The sequence below is a fragment of the Leptidea sinapis genome, chromosome 6 (assembly GCF_905404315.1).
Source record: "Leptidea sinapis chromosome 6, ilLepSina1.1, whole genome shotgun sequence".
In the NCBI taxonomy this organism is placed as follows: domain Eukaryota; kingdom Metazoa; phylum Arthropoda; class Insecta; order Lepidoptera; family Pieridae; genus Leptidea; species Leptidea sinapis.
This window is the reverse complement of record NC_066270.1, coordinates 9,888,047-9,904,723: the sequence shown is the minus strand read 5'-3', so window position 1 is coordinate 9,904,723 and position 16,677 is coordinate 9,888,047. Positions and strand designations below refer to the sequence as shown.

General features: G+C 33.1%; 2 protein-coding genes across 19 annotated transcripts in view; one reads left to right on the top strand and one right to left on the bottom strand.

The window, feature by feature from the left end:
- The window catches only part of LOC126965103 (uncharacterized), a 518,938-nt gene that overhangs the window by 230,442 nt on the left and 271,819 nt on the right, over window positions 1-16,677 (bottom strand). The window lies entirely within an intron of this gene.
- LOC126964952 (sorbin and SH3 domain-containing protein 1) overlaps window positions 1-16,677 on the top strand; it is a 284,029-nt gene that overhangs the window by 136,953 nt on the left and 130,399 nt on the right. For 2 of the 16 annotated variants that reach the window (XM_050808305.1, XM_050808304.1), the window contains exon 1: window positions 12,885-13,082. The exons of the other annotated variants lie outside the window; for them this stretch is intronic. The gene's annotated coding sequence lies outside the window, so the exon portion shown is untranslated. Of the gene's footprint in view, window positions 1-12,884; window positions 13,083-16,677 lie in introns of those variants that run through there. 16 annotated transcript variants of the gene reach the window in all.

The window sequence follows — 16,677 nt, the reverse complement described above, 5'->3', positions numbered from 1 at the left end:
ATTAAAAAAAAATTAAATAAATTTGGGGTGGACTACTTTTAAATTAAGGGGGATGAAAAATAGATAGTAGCCGATTCTCAGACCTACTAAATATGTATATAAAATTTGGTAAAAATCAGTAAAGCCGTTTCGGAGGAGTAAGGTAACTAACATTGTGACACGAGAATTTTATATATTAAGATTAATTATATAAAGAATATATTATGTAGTAGTATTACACGAGTATTAAATTCTTTGCTAATAAATAGAAATTCAAATTCAAATATTTTTATTCAGAATAGGATGTGACATCACTGAAAGTCAAAAACTACCACCCATTCCAAAACGAATGCCTCAGACCTGGGAAGAATGGGCGCATCAAACTTAGTTTTTTTTTTTATCAAAAAAATATGTTTTCAATTTAATATTGTACAATGAAAGTTATTATTTAATAGTGTCGCTCCATTCCCAATCTGTGGTATCATTAAGAAAGTCATTTATGTTATAGTAACCTTTACCACACAAACTTCTTTTAACATTTCTTTTGAATAACGTAATACTTTTGTTTTCTTCATTTTCTGGGATCTTGTTGTAACAGAATATACATCGCCCCACTTATCAACTCTACACTTATCAACTCGACTAAGCCGAGTAGTAGGCATTATAAGCTTATGCCTGTTCCTGGTGTTAACATTGTTACTGCATTGTAATGGGCAGGGCGTATCAATTACCATCAGCTGAAGTCCTTTTCGTCTCGTCCCTTATTTTTATAAAAAAAAAAATGTATCAGATAATATTATTAAAAAGTACGTCCGGGTAGATCAATAAAATGACACTTTGTATGTAGATATTATGTAGGTAAAATGAGGTTTATTAAATTTGTCTCTGTAATCTAGGGCTGACAACCGTAATCTAAAAAAATGCTATGTTCTATATCATGTAGTTGTACTCTTTAATCTCTAAAACAAATAGAGTATGCTAAAATACTCGATTTCACACTATTCTTTTAAAAACCATGAAAATTTGTTATTTGCTGCAAAAAGTACAAAAAATACATTTTCAAAAATAATAATTGATAATTGATTTTTATTGAATTTGAAGTACACTACCTAATAATTTGTCTAAATAGGTGTATTTACAAAATTTTGCAATGCAGCAATGTACGAAGTACATTGCAATTTGATTACAAACAGTTAGAAATTCTGCCACAGATCGCACCCTTACTGTATTTCGTTAAGGAGTTCCATTGATCATTATAATATTCGATTATGACAATTACCTACTTGACTATAACGTAAAAGAGATTCGGCCGGGTTTCGTTAATTTGCTCCTAAGAATTTAAGAGTTTCGTTACTTTATCATGGTTTCCATGATCAGAACCTAACCAAACTTTCACCAAACTACCTTTGAAGTTTATTCCTTCCAATAAAAGAAATAATTATCGAAATCGGTTTGCGCGATATTGAGTTATTAGTAAATATGTACATACTTATAGCAAATTTAAGACTTTTATGGTTTTCTCATAGATGCCATTGTCAGATCTGGATCAAATAGCATTGGTGGTCCCATTGCAATGCTTTTGCTTCCCACGGGAAGCACCAGCTTAAAAAAATTATTATATATTTCAATATTATATTTCAAATAAATAAGAATTAATAAAATCTGTTCATCTAGTCGAAAGTTGTCTGAGGTAACAAACAAAAAAAAAATACCGGCGAATTGAGAACCTCCTCCTCTTTTGAAGTCGGTTAATAAATAAAGATACTCCATCCTCCGTCCGTACTCTTTTTTTACCTACTTTAAAATCTGATATACCTACTCTATTTCTTGTAATAAAGTTGGCAGCCCTATTGTATTCTCTTAATTCTGGAAGACAGGCGATATTGATAAATATATATATACTAAATCTACTATTTAAATTTAGAGTAGAACAGTTTTTGCGTGATTTATTTGTTTTCCTTAAATAATAGTTTATAAGAAGAAAATAAAATATAAATTATCTTAAAACGGGTATAAAATTAATCTGACATGAAAACATAAAGTTTGCTTTCAGCGCCATCTACGAGAGTGATAACAAACCTTCAATTGTATTATTCACAGTTTTCCGTGATCACCGCTAGATGTCTATCACGGCACAATGGGGAATCGGATGTTCGTATTGACATAAAACACTTCAAAACATTAAATACTATAATATCATTGCTTCTAAAGGATTGAAACGCGTCGTAGATTAAAAATCTATTCGTTACTGTGTTTTTATATAAGATTTTTCGTAAAAGTTACATTTACAAGCGTATAAATTCTTTCAAAAGTGTATTGTTGTATAAAAATGTGTAACACTCGCGTTAATCAGAGAAAATATTTACTACATACGTTCATATTTATATTTTTCTAATTATATGTATGTTGTTAAATAATATTTAATAATTAAAATATTCAAAATTCTCATGAATTCATTCAGTTGTCTATAAAAATCACAAAAACTCATAAGTAGAAGATTATGTACTTACTGAAATTTCAAAATAAAAATTATTATTGTTGCGGTGAAGGCAGGTATCTGCATTCTTCCATAACAACGTCATTAATTGACTGATAACATTCTTCCCACTAACGTCATACCTACCGACCTAATTTTAAATGCAATTTAATTTAACACATCAACACAAACTTGAGGTTGAATACAAGAAATAGTTGCCAATTCATAGCTTAAATCTAGCGGTTATGTGAATTCACAGCGGGTAAGATTAATTAGAGTTATGGCTGAATTAATAACGACGGGTCGGCCCTCGGCCCCCGGACATATAGCGCCTTCATATTTAATAGTGCCTTATACAATAACAAATGTAATCGTGTTAACCCTTGCCAAGTGTCTTGTTGAGATACGATCCGAACAATAGCCGGGCACAGCGATCTTCTAAGACCGTAATAACTAATGTTGACACCAGTAATGTAAATCTAGGTTAATGTCTCATATCCACATAAGTCCCGTTCTCCATGGAAACCAATCGGCGGTTTATTTTGGTTACAATACTGCGAACATATAAACTATTATGTTGAAGGGATAAAGGCTATATACTTATTAATACAAATAATAAACTAGGTTATAGGCCTGATTCGTACATATATCCTACTGGTGTGATGGTGGGTAGTTTTTAGGAAAAGGAGAACAAACGAGCGTACGGGTCACCTGGTATTAAGTGATCACGCCCACATTATTGCAACACCAGAGGAATCATAGGAGCGTTGCCGGCCTTTAACGAAGGTGTATGCGTGTTTTTTGAAGGTGCGAATGTCGTACCGTCTCGGAAACACCGCACAAGGAAGTTCATTCCACAGCTTTGTAGTACGTGGAAGATAGTTCCTTGAAAACCACACTGTGGAGGACCGCCACACACCCAGATGGTGGGGCTGATATCGATAACGACATTCATGACAGTAAGTGGGTAGTTTAGAACATTCATTCAGCTACGATTAATTCTCATTATTAATTATTTTCGTTACATATTAGTCTTTTTAAGGGGCATACAAGACATTTATTTTCTCAAAATTCGTTCCTTTAGAATGAAGCATTCTTTTATTGCACTCTTTTCAATAGAATATGTATACAATTCCACCTTCGCACGACACGCCACAAGTTAGGATATCATCCTCACCATCTGGATGTGTGGCGGTCCTCCACAGTGCGGTTTTCAAGGAGCTTTCTTCCTTCTACGAAGCTGTGGAATGAGCTTCCTTGTGCGGTGTTTCCGGGACGATACGACATGGGTACCCTCAAAAAAAGCGCGTACACCTTCCTTAAAGGCCGGCAACGCTCTTGTGATTCCTCTGGTGTTGCAAGAGAATGTGGGCGGCGGTGATCACTTAAAACCAGTACCAGACCCGTACGCTCGTTTGTCCTCCTATTCCATAAAAAAAAATACAATATTGTACTGTCATTGTTATAGCTACAAAATTATCATAATCTAGTCCCAGGCTGTCCGATCACAGATAATTAGATATTCAGCTATGGAATAGAAGTATTATCAACAGAGACATTTTTTAGTAAAACATTTAAATTAATTTAAAGATAATGTCTGAACAGTGGCTGGGACTTTATTATACAGGTGTATACATTTACACTTTTCTTCTCGCAAGTATAAAGTAACATGCCACACGAAGCTAATTGGTTTCCCATTTCTTTATTTGTAAGTGGTCGGTTTCAGAATCATTGCTATTTCTTTGAGTATCCTAAGCAACAAAATCATTATAGTTTGAGTTGTAACACATTACAAAATGATCTAACGCGTAGAGTAATGCGAAACGACTCCAAGTAGGTGCTGTGGCTAGTAACACTTACACGTTACTGCTCTTGAAGAATTAACAATATTATATACTTATACTAGCTGACTCGACAGACGTTGTTCTGTACATAATAAAAAAATACTGTTCTTTATGAATATGTCAATAATATTTCATAACATCAAGAATTGTTTCGTAAAATATGCTCCCTGTTGTTTTAAAAAAATTGTTTCACAGCAGAACAGTCAAACCGTGCGTCAATAAATTCTCTCATAGAAAATATAATAAAAATAATTATGGGTCCTAAATAGAAATAAAAATTATTCTATCTCTTAAGTTTGACTAAACTGCACTTCATTAAGAAATCCCCATTAAAATCCGTTCATTAGTTTAGGAGTTCAATGTTAACAAACATCAGGACATTGGATTTATATATATTAAGACATATATTTTATTTTTATTTAGCGAGTTTAATTTTAAATGTAATTTTTTGTTCTACATTCATATAGTAATAATTAAATTAGAATTTATATAATTATAATTGTGTACAAATTTCTCACATATTTATCACTAGCTGACCCGGCAAACGTTGTTTTGCCATATAAATTGTATTGATCTTTTGCTTGCTAGTTGATAAGAGATGGCGCTAGTTGTATTCAATAGTAACAATCACACTTCTTTTATATTTTGTATAATTCACACTATAGTTTTATAAATTGTAGCCCATTTGTAATTCTGGTGTGTAAGGTATATTATTGTAAAGTGTCATCAAAATCTATTCAGTAGATTTTGCGTTAAAGAAGTTCAAACAAACATCCAGACATACAAACTTTCACATTTATAATATTAGTAGGATTCGCTGTTTGCGCCAGTCAGACAGCCCCGGGCGGGGATTTTACTCAATATCTCAGTATGAAATTGCGGTGCAACATATTGAAAATCTGAGGATTATTTTATTATTTTCTGAAGAATAACGAAGTGTTTGATTGAATTTCATTTTAATCTTTACACTGTTTGTACCAAGATATCTCATTTATTTACCTATTACTAGATATCTTGAAATAATTGTTCTACAGACTTGAATCCCGTGCCTTTAATGACTTCCCTACAATCAAAATAGTTTAGATTATTATTTTATACGTTTAAATAGTCTCTTACGGTTAAACAACCAATAAAAACAGACCAGGAATGTGAGTTTAGTGTGCGTGACAAGCTACGACTTACACTCGTGTTTCGTATCACACATTCACGCACACTAACACACACATGTTAGTGTGCGTGAATTGCTCAAAATAGAGGTTAGTTTTAGAGTATATTTTCGCCCTTTTCACAGCTATCATCTAATATATAAAATTCTCATGTCGCGGTGTTTGTAGTTAAACTCCTTCGAAACTTGACCGATTCTCATGAAATTTTGAGTGCATATTGGGTAGGTCTGAGAATCGGACAACATCTATTTTTCATCCCCCTAAATGTTAAGGGTGGTCCACGTATTTTATTTTTATTTTTTTTGACATTTTTTTTTAATTTGTTTGATTGAACAACTTCAAATTTTCACCCATCTACGATCAACAGTTACTTTTGTATCGCGATTTTAATATCGGCAATACAACGTTTGCTGGGTCAGCTAGTAATCTATATAGACTTATAAATGATCTAAGCTTGAAAGATTGTTCTACAGACTAGAATCCCTTGCTGTTAATGGCTTCCCTACATTCAAAATGGATTGAAAACTTTAGCTTTCGCCAGAACGCTTTCAGCCCAACACCAGGTAGAGCGAATATAGTGCCTAAAACTGGCTGTAAGCAATATGTACGTAATATATAAGTCAATAACACGAAAATATTAATCATTTACTAATTACAATATTGTTCTAAGATAAAATAGTCCCAGAAAATTATAGTCCTTAATTTTGGATTGAGCGCTCGCAAGGAACGCGAGAGGTCGCTGTATCGAGTCCCGCATCGTTTAAAAATTTTGTTTTCAGTTTTATTTGTGTAATTAATCCCAGATGTGAGGGTTATCACTTTAAAAACATAACAAATTGTTTCGATTAGCAAGAGCGACATCTCAAGTAAATTTCCTAATATGCAAATATTGGGGTTGAGCAGGTTATCAACTGTAAAGTAGATCCTGTAGATGAAGCCACAACCTGAGAGTTGAACAAAGCAAACAAGATTTTATAACGAGGCGTTACTCGAACGGTTGGCTCAGTTGGTTAGAGCATTGGAACGGAACGCTGGAGGTCGTGGGTTCGAGTCCCGCATCGTTCATAAATTTTTGTTTTTCAAATTTTATTTGTGTATCTTATATAGGTCTACAGAAAAGTCCGCGATGGTTTATGTATGTCTCATAAGGATAACATACTTTATCCATTTTAATACTTAAAAAAATTGGCAATTATAAAGCGGTAATGTAAAAGATGTTTACACAAATACGATATTAATCCTTATCATTTTATTACTACATAATATTATAACATCATATCTGATGGCTTTACTCTACTCTAGATTTAAATAGTAGATTTAGTATATATATATTTATCAATATCGCCTGTCTTCCAGAATTAAGAGATTACAATAGGGCTGCCAACTTTTATTACAAGAAATAGAGTAGGTATATCAGATTTTAAAGTAGGTAAAAAAAGAGTAAGGACTGAGGATGGAGTATCTTTATTTATTAACCGACTTCAAAAGAGGAGGAGGTTCTCAATTCGCCGGTATTTTTTTTTGTTTGTTACCTCAGACAACTTTCGACTAGATGAACAGATTTTGTTAATTATTATTTATTTGAAATATAATATTGAAATGTATAATAATTTTTTTAAGCTGGTGCTTCCCGTGGGAAGCAAAAGCATTGCAATGGGACCACCAATGCTATTTGATCCAGATCTGACAATGGCATCTATGAGAAAACCATAAAGGTCTTAAATTTGCTATAAGTATGTACATATTAACTAATAACTCAATATCGCGCAAACCGATTTCGATAATTATTTCTTTATTGGAAGGAATAAACTTCAAAGGTAGTTTGGTGAAAGTTTGGTCTGGTTCTACTACATTATTACCCAATATTTACATTTTTTTTTTTCTTTTGATAGAACAGTGTCTGTTGGGTCAGCTAGTATAATATAAACAACAATGAACTTCCGCAATATGGCGCCTAATTCTATTAACTTTCACACTTTACTAAATCTGAACAAAAGAGTGTAATAGTAGACTGTTAACCTAGGGTCGAAAGAATCAATTCCCGAGGTATTTAGACGGCCGAGCGCAGCAAGGGCGGCTATAGTCCGAGTAGGAATTGATTCTTTTATCCGTGATAAACACTTTACTTTTCATTTCAAATATGAGGAAAATAAAACTAGTTGTGTATCTTAACTATGTATTGATAATATATCATAATATTAGTAGTACCTAATTAAAATCAATTGTCAAATTAGGACAATTTATGACGACTTTTTAAATTTTAAATATGGAACTCTCCGCGTAATTGTTGCGGCTTATTCCGCTCAAAAAAGTTTGCGCTAAGTTCACACTGGCTGTTTACAAAGTTACATGGCCGCAGCTTTTTTTTTTAAATTCGTTTTTTTTTTACATAAAACTCTTCACAGCTGAAAGCAGTTCTATTTTTGAAGTTCATTCCGGCCCTTGGTGGTGGTGGAAAGTAATTTGTATGAGTTTTTCCCTCTCCATGGAGGGAAACAGCATTTTCCACCCAATAATCAGATCAAGACAACATTACTTTCCGAGTATGAGAAATGAAAAATATTTTTTATATTATAAGGAGACTCCGTTCTATGACTACATGAAGTCTACGTTATGTTTATTATAATAATAAAAAAATATCAACTTTAAATCTTTCTAAGCAATATTAATTAGTAAGACTATAATTAGTCTTATAGATTGCTATTTACAAACTCTGCTCCCTTCAATATGTACTTTCTTTTCAAGTATTTTTCATAAAAACTTCGAAAAAATTTCAATATTAATCTTCTCTGATCCTTCCACCCTGAAGCGCCGTGACAGAGTTATCAGCGCGATGGATACCAACATAACTAACTTAATCATTTTTTATTTTGAAACGTATAAGTAATTAGTATACAAAGACATAACATAAAAAATAAATATAAACTTAAGATTGATAAACGAGGAAAAAACAAAAAGACTGAAACATTTCTATTATTTATATACGATTCAAAAAAAAATGATCCCAACTCAGCGTGTTGCTGGTGTGAAATGTGAATGTAAGTTTGTTTATTACGTTTTAACACCTAAACCACCAAACCGATTTTGATGAAATTTATATATAGATTGAAATTTATACAGGGTACATGTTATGACTCGTTAAGGGCAGCTCGAGACATTTTTGGCCCAAAAGTGATATCGAAAAAAGGGGACATTAACTGGCCGCCTCGTAGCCCGGATCTATCACCAATGGATTTTTTTCTTTGGGAATATCTTAAGGTTAAAGATTACGACACCAACCCAGTAACTCTTGACGAATTAATGGATCGTATTCACACAGAAATCCAAAACATCTCAACAGAAACTTGTAAAGCTGTTATCGAAATTTTCCGCTCTAGATTGCAGCAATGCCAGAATAATTAAGGATTGCATATGGATAATGTGATTTTTAAGAAATAAATTCCGCTTTTGTTTACTATCGAAAACAATTAACAATTTTGATCTAATGTAATTTGCTTTTTTTTTAATCATCATTCCAATTATAAACGGACTTTTGGTCCACCCTGTATAATGAGATAGACAAGAACTTGGAAAAGAACATAGGCTAACTTTAACCACGAATTATTTGCTTGGCAGGGTTGAAGAAGTGATTGGAAATTTGTATAAAAGTTCATCATTATCGTAGATAACACCATGAAAATTTGTATTTAGGCACTTGATGATATATAAAAAAATAATTGTTCTAGTGTTTTTAAAATTTAGACCTGTATAAAAAAGGGGGATGAAAATTGTTTTCAGTTCGTTCAGTTTGTATGTGTATTATTTGCAGTTAAATAAATAAAAAATGATATTTAAGAAAACCAACTACAAAACTGAAATGTATCAAATAACTAAAAATTTTATTTAATACACCTTTACCTTTAATATAATAAATTTGAAGTGGGTTTTTTTTAAACGTAGTTTTTTATTATTTTTTTACTTTTTAGTGTCAGTTATTAATAATAATATATAACAAACTGGAATTATAACTCCTAAAAAGCCATAAAAAAAATTATTATATCATCCACGTGGACATAAATTTTCATAAAAAATGTTCATAAAATGCAAACTACTAGCCCAAACTAAGTAAAATTTTTATGGGACAAAATGGCATCTATTCCGCATCGAACTAAAGAAGATTACGTAAATCGGATCATAAATTTCAGAGTAATCGGTGTACATACATAAAAAAGGTTTTCAAGGAGCTTTCTTCCACGTACTACAAAGTTGTGGAATGAGCTTACTTGTGAGTGGTGTTTCCGGGACGATACGACATGGGTACCTTCAAAAAAAGCCCGTAAACCTTCCTTAAAGGCCGGCAACGCTCCTGTGATTCCTCTGGTAGCGGTGATCACTTAACACTAGGTGACCCGTACGCTCGTTTGTCCTCCTATTCCATAAAAAATAAAAATAACAATCGAATTGAGAACCTCCTCCTTTTTGAAGTCGGTTAAAAATAAAAAATGCTGCCCAAATAACTCTAGCACGCGTAAAACCTAGTATATTATGATATTATATTATACTGCAGTGTAAGGGAGCTAGACGTCGAATGAATCCGAGTTTATTTCAAGATATTTTGTTCTAGTTTATTTTCGGCCCTTCCTGTCTCCGAACGTGCGAATTTAAAGGGCGACTCGAATGCGCCCGTAATACTCTCTATATCTCTCTCTCTTTCTCTCTCTGCTGTTATACATACGTATCTATTTCTAGCTCTTTTAATTGGGTTAGGTTCATTAATGTTCATTACTTTTAAATCACTATTGCTTTTGATGAAGAACGACAACATAAATATAAATTTAAGTGTGATTTTAAAGTAAAATTAACCTTTCATTGTCAGGTGACTTATGTTATAGGGCACTAGGACTGCTTTAACTTATGAAAATAAATAATAATTCCACAGAAAAAAATAGAACATACAAAATACCAGTAGGAGGCTCCTTTGCACAGGATGCCGGCTAGATTATGGGTACCACAACGGCGCCTATTTCTGCTGTGAAGCAGTAATGTGTAAGTATTACTGTGTTTCAGTCTGAAGGGCGCCCTAGCTAGTGAAATTACTGGACAAATGAGACTTAACATCTTACGTATCAAGGTGACGAGCGCAGTTGTAGTGCCACTCAAATTTTCGTGTCTTTCAAGAATCCTCAGCGGCACTGCATTGTAATGGGCAGGGCGTATCAATCACCATCAGCTGAACGTCCTGCTTGTCTCGTGCCTTATTTTGAAAAATAAAAGAAAAAAAAATATACAAAACTAGTGGACCCAACAGACGTTGTCCTGTACACATGTTTTAAATTTGAAAAATCGGTCCAGCCGTTAGGAGCAGTTCACTAACATACACATGAGCAGGAGAATTACATTATATGGGCGGAATTGAGAATCTAAACCAATCTCAAATTCACTGAAACAAACAAAAAAGTCATCAAAATCAGTCCAGCCGTTTAGGAGGTAGTTTAATTGTGAATCTAAACCATTTTCGAATCCACCTGAAGACACACACCAATCTCAAATTCACTGGAACACACAAAAATATCATCAAAATCGGTCCAGCCGTTTAGGAGGTAATTCAATTGTGAATCTAAACCATTCTCGAATCCACCTGAATACACACACACAGAAAGTTTCATTAGAATCGGTCCAGCCGTCTAGGAGGAGTTCAGTGACATACACACGCACACAAGAATTATATATATAAAGATGAGTGAGTGAGATTGCAACGTAAACCAAATTTTCGCTAGTAAAGTCGCAGGCAATTTGTATTCTAAAAATATTTATTACCTAATTACATATACAGCTGTGGTAGTCATATTAATATTATTTTCATTTTCTTACATTCACTGCAAATAACTTAAATTACCTAATTTACAATGCTTATAGACATATAACCCAGTGGTTAGTGACCCTACCTACTGAGCTTGAGGTCCCCGGGTTTGAAACCCGGTAGGTGCAAACATTTGATTATGAATATGGAGGTTAGTTTCCGAGTCATGGATATTTATATGTATTTATGTATGTTTAAGTAAGTATATTGTATTAATATAAAAAAAATAGTTCTAGAGTATGAGTCATATACAGGTGAACACATCATAAATGAGAATCATTTCTCTTGGCCTCTCTATATTTAATGCAATGACTTATGCAGTATATAAAAAAATATGATAATAATTAAATAAACATACTATAGTTGCAATACCTTACCAATGGAAGGCTCCTTTGCACAGGATGCCGGCTAGATTATGGGTACCACAACGGCGCCTATAACTGACGTGAATCAATAATGTGTAAGCATTACTACGACGACCTGTATAGCCGAGTGGTTAGCGATCCTACCTACAAAGCTGGAGGTCCCGGGTTCGAATCCCTGCAGGTGCAAGCATTTATATGATGAGTATGGATGTTTGTTTCCGAGTCATGGATGTTTATATGTATTTATGTATGCTTAAGTAAGTATATTGTATTTAATATATCGTTATCTTGTGCCCTTAGTACAGTCTATGCCTAGTTTAGGACAATGTAATTTGTGTAAAAGTGTGTCAATATTATTATTATTATTATTATGAAACACTAGTTAATAATTTACAACAATAAAATACAAAAATGATTTTGCAGTGATATCAAAAAGGGTTACACATCTGACCTCGAAACTAGTTAAAACTGTATCTTCATGGTCAGTGATTCCTCGACAAATGAAAATGTGTTAATGGAGTCCAGGTCACATAGTGTTAAGCTTTCTACAGACGCCATCTGGTAACTCTACACGAATCACAAATTTACAATGATGATTAGCTAGTAGGTCATTCCAATAACTACTAATTAACATATTTCCCAACCATTTCTACGTTTTTCATAACATTAAATGAGATACAGTTCCTGTATTTCATATTTATTTATGCCGGCTAGATCATGAGTACTACAACGGCGCCTATTTCTGCCGTGAGGCAGTAATCTGTAAGCATTATTGTGTTTCGGTCTGAAGGGCACCGTAGTTAGTAAAACTGGGCAAATGAGATCTGACAACTTATGTCTCAAGGTGACGAACGCTGTTGTAGTACCACTTAGAATTTTCGGGATTTTCAGTAATCCTGAGCGGCACTAAATTGTAATAAGCAGGGCGTATCAATTACCAATAGCTACACATCAAAAGTCCTTCTTATATGAAATTTAATAAGACAGTCTAAATCATATCTTGTTAAATTTTTCGTTAGCTCTAATTAAAAACGACGAATATGGCCTAGAGTTTACCCAGAGGATTTACAATTGATACAGTATTTTTCCATCACAATACATAACTTAAGAGTAAAATAGAGTTTACATTTTTTTCCATTTTCCGAGTAAAATGCGATGGTATCGTAAACTCAGTCAGTGTTATCAATGTCAGCCGTCAGTACTGTTCCGGTCGCCCGCTGCGGCGTACGTGTTCGCTATCGACAATATTTTCCGCGAATTTCCATGTATCTCGTGATAAGATGGAAAATTCAATAGATACTTATAACGTAAAATAGATTTGTTTTAATTGATGTAACAAAAGGGAACTCTGATGAAAGTTTATCTTGCTTATGGTGTTTGTGTTTTGATGTTGGAAACTTGGATTTTTTAAAAGTAAGTTATAATTTTTATCAGCTTGTCAATTAACTTAAGAATTACTTAACGTTATCAATATTATTAAGGCCAAGGTGCTTTTAATCTATTATTTATCACTAGATATTTCACATTTTTGTGATGATTCTTAATTTCATAAAGTAGTAATTATCTATATATGTATGCAGTAGTATAATTTTAGACAAAAAAAGCCGGCAACGCTCCTGTGATTCCTCTGGTGTTGCAAGAGAATGTGGGCGGCGGTGATCACTTAACACCAGGTGGCCCGTACGCTCGTTTGTCCTCCTTTTTCCATAAAAAAAAAAAGTAAATCGTTTCCGTACAAATAGAATTACAGGAGCTGTAACATTTAAGCTAATTTTGAACAATTTTCTATTATATGTAATGTTTAAACATAATAACATCCGTTATGGCAACATATTATAGTAATGACTAGTTAGAATCGTTGTCTTCGTTCGCGTGAATTTTCTGGTCATTTCATTCGCAATCGTTCCGTAGTTCTTCAAAATTTCGGTATAATTCACTCCTTTTTTGTAATCCTTACAATGTGCGCGAAAAGCCTTCTGAACATAGGTTTAATAGGTTACGAACAAACAAACTCACACTCGGATTTATAATATTATGAGATAATTTATTTTATTTTATTCGGAAATCTTACAGTTTACACCAATACAGTTTTCACATATATGTATTAACAAGAACAATTATCCTAATATACAATAAGGAAAATACAGTTACTTAGAAGTAAAATACAACAAGAATACTAGATAAATTTATACAAGGATCAATTAAATTAAATAGGGTTTCTTACTCTTAACTACTAAAGAACATAAATTGATGACATGAACATAAAATAATATTAACAGTCAGAACATTGGGTCATAGTTATAGTTAATTCAAACTTACATGAATTTACTAAACCAATATTTTGTCAGTAATGTTTTAATAGTGTTAGGCTTAGAGTTAAATATATCAAACGTGTTAAAGACAAGAAAGTCAATTAAATAGTTAAAAATACTTGCAGATCGTATAGAGAATGAGTTGTTTCTATAATTAGATGAGTTATGACTAATTGGTTGTCTACTTATCCTTAGAGGAACTCTGAGGTTTACGAGTGAAAGGATGGTGATAGTAATGCTCTGTCTATATGATTTAAGTGTTCTTAATGTCGCAAACATTCTTCTTCTTAACGTGCCGTCTCCTTGCGAAGGTTGGCAATCATTAGGGCAATTTCAACTTTCGACACAGCTCTAAATAAAGATCTTGTGCTCTTCCCAAACCATTGGCGCAAGTTTTTAAGCCACGATATTCTTCTGCGGCCAGGCCTCCTCCTGCCTGCCACTTTCCCTTGCATGATTAGTTGAAGGAGTTCATATTTCTTGGCATCACGCATCACATGTCCAAAATATTCTAACTTTCGTTCCTTAATAGACGTAAGTATCTCTGTAGCCTTTCCCATTCTCTCTAACACGATGCTACCAAACCACATTTTCCAAATAGCGAAATGTTCAATACTCTCCTATTCACTTGTCAATATGAATCTAGTTGCTAAATTATAGTAAACTATTGTAAAATTTTTCCTAAAATAAATAGTTATCAGTCTGTAAGTTTTATAGTTAAACTAGCTGCCCCGACAGACGTTGTTCTGTAGATAATAAAAAAATACTGTTTTATAGGAATGCGCCAATAATATTTCAAAACATCAAGTATTTCTTAAAAAATGCGCCCTGTTGTTATAATGAAATTGTTTCACAGTAGAACTGTCAAACCGTGCGTCACTAATTTCTCTCGTAGAAAATATATCCATACAAAACAAATATTGAAAATAAAAATAATTATGGGTCCCAAATCGAAATAAAAACTATCCTATCTCTCAAGTTGGACCAAACTGCACTCCATGAAGTAATCCCCATTAAAATCTGTTCATTAGTTTAGGAGTCCATCGCGGACAAATAACGTGTCACGTAATTTATATATTTTAAGATTAATATAATCTTGCAACGAAATATAAGATTTAATGAATATATTTTATGAGAAAACTTAGATTTTTTTAATGATTTAAGCAATTTGTCTTTAATATGCAGCACCTTACAAACTAATTTGTTATGTATATTAAATGCATTGTAAAATACTATATTTGATTGAAAATTTGATTTGAGTTCCTTGTATGTTCTTCTCACGAGCTCAACTTATTCCGAACATATGGTAGATTCAGTGATTTAAAAGAAATATGTATATGACTGATAAGTTAAATTAAGCGCTTACTTTAATCCTAATTGAATTAAATTTATTTAACTTTGAATTCATGTGATACCTATTAGAGTGAAACGAAGAATGTGTCTAATAGTCAATTCATTAGCACTTTTCTAATAGCATTAAGGGGATTTTGTTCTTTTAGTTTTTTGCTTTTATAGCACATTTCTCTTTCACTGCACCAAACTGATTCGAAAGGCTTAGTTCTTTTGAGTCTTCTGACTTGTTCAGTGTTTGCGAGGAGCTGGATAGACTCCATGTTCGCATGATGGTGATCATGTGAAGTCTTTGCTCATGTCATCTCTTTCGCGACAAGATCCACTAAAGGTCACGATGAAGGTCGTTTCATATGTACCAGGGGGCCATAAGATGGCTTAGATTACATGTTCGCCCTGGCTCGGGCTATTCTATCACGCGTAAGATGATACCGCGAGGTGAGGCGTGTCGGTATATAACTGCGTGAGGTAGATATGTATAGTGAGACCAACTCTTATATAACTCACAATCAGTAACACCAACTTAACGACAAAGGCTCAGAGTAACAGTATCATATATGTCATTTGATTCTGAGAGTAATTTTCGAGGGACCTGCATTATTGTAAATGTATTTAAATAAAACACTTTAAAAGGATTAAAATGCGTGCAAGTGTACCGGTTTTACATTAGATTGTTGCGGTAAAGTAACATTTTTATTTTTATTATATTTTTCAGTCCCCGAGAGTCCATCGAGATCTGGAAAGTTCTTGAAACGTCTGTTTAACTATAATGAAAATGAAAATGTAACTTTAACGCAAAAAAATAATGTGAAAACACAGCTACAAGTATAATAATAATAATGAAGCCTTTTTATTTTATATAAATAAGAAATATGTATATACATTAAAATAATATTTTCATAGTTAAGTACAGTTACAAATACACGCGTTACAATCCTTTAAAATTGTAACACTCTAGTTAATAAATGAAAATATTATTGTAAATGTAACTACATTACTTATATCTGTTATACTCAATGACTTACTATGATGTATACGTTTATAGATATTATCTTTTTTGGTGAGTCAATCAGTCATATTTCTATATAGATTAGCAGGCGTTACTTCTGTGAGCCTAGTATTTGCCTACGGGGCGATCTGACCATAGACCGGAAATTTGTTAACCATCTCTTGTTGAACTCTCAGGCTCGTGGCTTCATCTACAGAATCTACTTTCATCCTCAAGACATACAAGATTTATCAACGATACGTCACTCGAAGTGTTTGCTCAGTGGTAAGAGTGTTCGCACGGAACGCGAGTGGTTGGTTCGAGTGCCGCATCGTTCATAAATTTTGTTTTCCAATCT